The sequence below is a fragment of the Chenopodium album genome, chromosome 14 (assembly GCF_948465745.1).
Source record: "Chenopodium album chromosome 14, dcCheAlbu1.1, whole genome shotgun sequence".
NCBI lineage: Eukaryota > Viridiplantae > Streptophyta > Magnoliopsida > Caryophyllales > Amaranthaceae > Chenopodium > Chenopodium album.
The window spans coordinates 35,405,184-35,410,672 of record NC_137847.1 but is presented as its reverse complement, the minus strand read 5'-3'; the positions used below and the strand labels follow the sequence as shown (position 1 = coordinate 35,410,672).

Here is a 5,489-nt window from a genome sequence, read left to right as displayed (position 1 = left end):
GTCAAGTTCACCGTCTCTACACCATCACAAGTCCTCCTACCGCTCAAAATGTCTTTGAGGAATTTTGCGTAGTTGAGCATTTGGGTGACAACTTCGGTAAATGGTAGAGAAAAGTAAATTTGCTTGAGCATGTCAATAAATCTTCCAAATTGTTCATCTAACTTGTATCTCATGAATTTTTGTGGGTAAGGAAGCTTGGGTTTCACAATTTCTTTCTCCACTCTCACCTCACTAGGCTTCTCAATCTCAACCTCACTAAAAGATGCACCATCTCTCTCATCTTCTACCAAAACCTCTTTTGTGGCCTCCTTGGTCTCACTCTTCCTAGGAAAACTCTCCTCAAGAACCTTACCACTCCTTGTGACAATAGCATTGACCGGTCTCTTGGGATCTAAGCCTTGGGAAGGTAAAGAAGAAGGGCTAGCATGGTCTTTCAAAGCATTAGCAAGTTGAGAAATTTGGTTTTCAAGCATCTTATTATGAGTCATCATTTCATTAAATTTCTTGTCACTTACAATCATGTAAGTGTTGAACAACTTTGTTTGGTTTTCAATGATTTCTTCCAAATTGGTTCTATGAGAAGAAGAAGAGGATTGAATATAGGAATTATCATTTTGGGTCTTTTGAGCAAAACCGGGTGGGGGACCCCTTTGAGAGTTATTTTGAAAATTTTCCCTATTTTGATTGTTCCAATTACCTCTACCTTGATTATGGTTACCATAACCTTGGTTATGATTACCATAATTTGGGTTATGATTTTGGCTACTATAACCTTGGTTGTTATAGTTACCTAGGGAATTTTGGTTCCCATGGTTCCTATTACCACCACCTTGGTTGTAGTTGTCAAAATTTCCATGGTTGTTGTAATTCCTATTCCATTGACCTCTTTGATTCTCAAACCTAGAATCATTATTGTTTGACACATAGTTCACATGCTCATTCACACTTCCATCTTGATCATCACAAACATCCATACATGCATGAGGGCAATTAGAAACATCATGATCATACGATCCACAATCATCACAAAACAAGCATCCACTAGGCATGTTACTAGAAGAGGGAGGGGGTTAAGAAATAGAAGACATACCTCTCCCCTTAGATTGGGAGGGAAGACTTGAAACTTGGTAGGTTGCACTTTCCAACTTTGCCTTGATAGCGGACACCTCCTTCCCTAAGTTTGTCATTTGTGAGGATAGATTGTTGATTGCATTTAGATGATCAACCGAGTACATCGAAGAGCTACTCTTGCTACTTGACTCTCTTTCTCCATCTTGCCAATCCGTATAATACCTCACTACGTCTTCAATTATGTCTACCACTTCCTCTTCCGTTTTGTTCATGATAGGACCTCCGGCTCCTCCATCTAAACATGATTTTCCTTGAGGACTAAGGCCTCCATAGAAAATTTGAATAATTTGGTAAGTAGGAATTCCGTGGTGAGGACATTCTCTTTGATATGACTCTTTGTATCTCTCCCATGCTTCATAGAGACTCTCACTAGGCTTTTGCTTGAAACCTTGGATCAAAGCTCTAGCCTTTGCCATTTTCTTTTGTGAATAGAAACGGGATAGAAACTCCTTGGTCACTTCATCCCATGTCCTTAGAGAATTCAGCTTGACCTCCTTGTCTAGCCATTCCAAGGCACGCCCTATGAGGGAAAAGGGAAAAAGCTTGAGGCGGATGAATTCTTGGGAAATTCCATTCACCTTGATAGTATTGCAATATTTTTCAAACTCCTTGAGATGATTTAGCGGGCTTTCATGCTTGGCCCCGCTAAATTGTCGCCTCTCTATCAAAGTGATCATTGCCGGTCTTATTTCAAAGTTATTTGCTGGTGTTGTAGGTGGAGCAATCCCACTCTCAAATCTATATGCACCGGGAATCCCCAAATTCTTTCAACGCCACCCTTAAATTTTTTTCCCATTCTTTCTTGTTCCTCTTTTTGTGGTTCTTCTTCACTTGAAATGCTAGGGCTCAAAGATCGTATAACACCCCTTAAACTTGCAATAGTTCTCTCAATTTCCGGATCAAATGGCACTAGTGAACGACCACGTGCTCTATGCATAAAATCTCAAAAGAAATGGTTAGTAGCACGGCTACAAGTGTAGCCTAAAAGAAAATCTTTTTCTATTTTCAATTAAAGATGAAATAGACTCAAAAACTATAACAAAGCACCAATATCACTCCCCGGCAACGACGCCATTTTTTGAAGTAGGGAAAAGTAGGTCATTTTCTACCCTTTCCTTGAGCCAAACAAAATTTGTAAACACTCGACCAACCTAATACGAGTATATGGTAAGTCAAGGGTCGAACCCAAAGGAATGAGTAAGTGCAAGCTATAGCCTAGGTCAAGCTACTTCGAAGATTGTAGAAAGATAGGGTTGGAAACTAAGGTATCGAGAAAGCTAGATAAATCGAGAAATTCAATATACTAAACACTAGGGATATTGGTTCCACATGCAAGCTCAATTACTACTAAAAATTGGCCAAATTGCGACCGCCGCAAATGGTCGCAAAAAATAGTGAAAACGGTCGCAAAACATAATTGCGACCGTCAACGGTCGTAACATGGTGGTCGTTATTCTCTTGGTCGCAAAAAAGAAATATTACGACCGTTTGACGGTCGCAGTTTTTTAATGGTCGTTTTAACTATTTTCAACGACCGTTAAAAAACGGTCGCAAATATTAAAAATTGCGACCGCCTTATGAAACGGTCGCAAATATTGAAATTAGCGACCGTCATAAGCGGTCGCTAAAAGTATTAAAAAAAAGAAAAAGACCCACCCACCCACCCTTAACCCAGATCCACCCAAACCAGATCCAACCCAAACCACCACCACTGCCCACCCTAAACAACCACTAGCCGCCTTCGCCGCCCTCTACCCACCATCACCTTCGCCCACCTTCAACCACCAATACCCATCACCACCCACCCACCCTCCCTTAACCCAGAAAAACATTTAAAAAAATCACCTAGATAATTTCGAACAAAAAGCAAACAAAAACGAAATAAAACAACATCAAACAATCAAACAATGTTGAACAAAAATCAAAAAACGACATAATTAAATTTATCAAAACAATTTAACCCACAAATAAAATGCACAAAAATTAAACCAAATAACGAACAAAAATTAAATAAAAAAATCGCCCAAAAATTGAACCCAATAATTATACCCTAAAAAAATAAACCCACAACAATTGAACTCACAAATTTGAAAAAAAAATCAAACAAAAACGAAATAAAACCCTCATAAATCGAACCTAAATTCGACAATTAAACCCACAAATTCGAACCTAAATTTGACAAGTTCGAGCTCAAAATCAACCAAAAATCTATGAAATTCGAACAAGTAAAGAACAAATTCGAACAGGATTAACAAAAACTCAAAATAAAACAAAATCAAAGGAATTCAAATAGAAACTCAAACAAAAATCGATAACAAAATCAAACAAACATGGAAATTCGAACGGAAAACGAAATTAATCAACCACAAAATTCGAAAATAAACAAAATTTTTAGAAAAATAAATATACCTTTTATAATATATCTTCCTCTTTAGGTTAATATGGTCAAATTCGACCAAGAAAACTCCAGATCTAGAATTTTTAAGGTCGAATTTGACCATAAACACCAAACTTCGTGTGTTGCTTTTAACGGTGAGCTTTACTGGTGACGGTGGCTGCTCTATTTAGGGTTGGTGAAGAGAGGAGATGCGAGAGAAAGAGAAAAAGATGAGGGTCGTTCACTGGGAGGTGGAAAGAGGAAAGAGAAGAGAGAGAAAGAAGAAGGGTGTGAGAAAAGAGAGAGGAGAAGAGGATAGATGCGTGAGGAGAGAGAGAGGATAGAGAGTAGACGGCTGCTTCTAATACTAGGGTTTGGGTGGATCTCCTTTTATACCTTTTTTTTAATTTAAAAAAGCACTTTTGCGACCGGTATGGCGGTCGTAATTTTGCGACTGTTTCTCAAACGGTTGTAATTATCGCATCTTGCGACCGCTACTAACGGTCGTAACAGAATTAATTTAATTTTGAATAAATTTTCACATGCATTTTATTTTAAAAATATATTTAAGTACCTTTGCAACCGTTTTATAACCGAAAAACGGTCGCAAATTTGCGACCGCTTTAAAAACGGTCGCAAATATCATTTTTTCCGACCGTTTTCATGACAATCGTAGAAAAACGGTCGCAATTCGGCCGAATTTTAGTAGTGAATGATTATGATAATTAAAGAATCACTCAATAAATTCAAACATTACAGAGGAAAAACAATAGTTGCAACCAAAGGAATTCAAGAGCTATCTCCTATAAGCCAAGCTAGGGTTTACTATGAGTGGCTAACTAGGAAAATCACAATCAAATTCAATCAATTAAAGCAATTCTCAAATCAAGGGTTCTTGTCATTGAAATTTGCAATGCAATCTTGATTAATCTTATAGGTTGATCACTCCTAGTCTAATTAATCACATGCACAACTATGTCAACCAATTTAATTGCAACAATTCAATCAATCAAGGATCATCAACTAGCAAAAATCATCAATCAAGCATGCTTCCCCTTCTCCCTAGAAACTAATCTACTCACTAATCATGGTGAAATTGAAAAACAAAACAAATTCAATCACAATCATATTCATTTCAAGTTTAATCAAGAAGGAATTCAATCACTCAACAAGTTCTAAAGCAAAGAATGAAATTCAAATCAAACATTCAAGAACTAAAGGAAATTGCAATAAAAGTAAATTCAAAGGAAAGAAATCTCACAAACTTTCATTGATGAGAAGAAGAAATCCAAGATCAAGTTAAAATCAAAGATCAAATTCAAGTACAATAAAGTAATCTTAAGCTTCTCTCTCTACTTTCTCTCTCTTCTATATCTAGAAAATAAAAATGTCAAGTACAAAATAAGTCGTCCCCCTAAAAAGGAAAAGTCTAAGGGTATAAATAGAAGAATCGAGCAAAGGGGGTCGGGACAGGCAGTGCGTGCGCACCACCCAAGCCGCGCGCGCGCACAGCTGGGTCTGCGCGCATGCACCCCCTGTATCACGCGCGCACCCCTGCTTGGTGCTCGTGGCCTTGCCTCCTTCGCTTGCTCGATCAATCTCCGCGTCCCGAGCATCCCTAACATTGGTGCACTCGAGGCGATGCTCGTGAGAAGGGCAGCTCCTTTATCCTCCAAGCACTTGAACGCCTCAAGCCAAAGCATTGCTTCCAAGGCCCTCGAGCTTACGGAGCTAGCTTGAATTGTATATTTGGAATCCCGAACTTAGCACCATCAACTTTCTTGAATGCGCTCGAGCTTTCTCCTTGGTGATCAAACCTCGGGAAACTCAACACACCTACAAAACAAGTCAAGGAAACAAAGAAGTGAGAGAAATAGTCGAGAAATGAACAAAATGATAAGAAAACCATTAAAAGCATGCATTTCTCTAAACTTACACACAAACACGCAAAGAAAGAATTATTATATAAAAACACGGCAAA

At 38.3% G+C, this 5,489-nt stretch overlaps 1 non-coding gene across 1 annotated transcript; it reads left to right on the top strand.

Moving 5' to 3' along the window:
• Nucleotides 1–1,431: 1,431 nt before the first annotated feature.
• Nucleotides 1,432–1,540, top strand: LOC145580415 (small nucleolar RNA R71). Its single transcript, XR_014099462.1, has one exon. It is a non-coding gene; the product is annotated as a small nucleolar RNA R71 (small nucleolar RNA).
• The last annotated feature ends 3,949 nt before the right edge of the window (nt 1,541–5,489 follow it).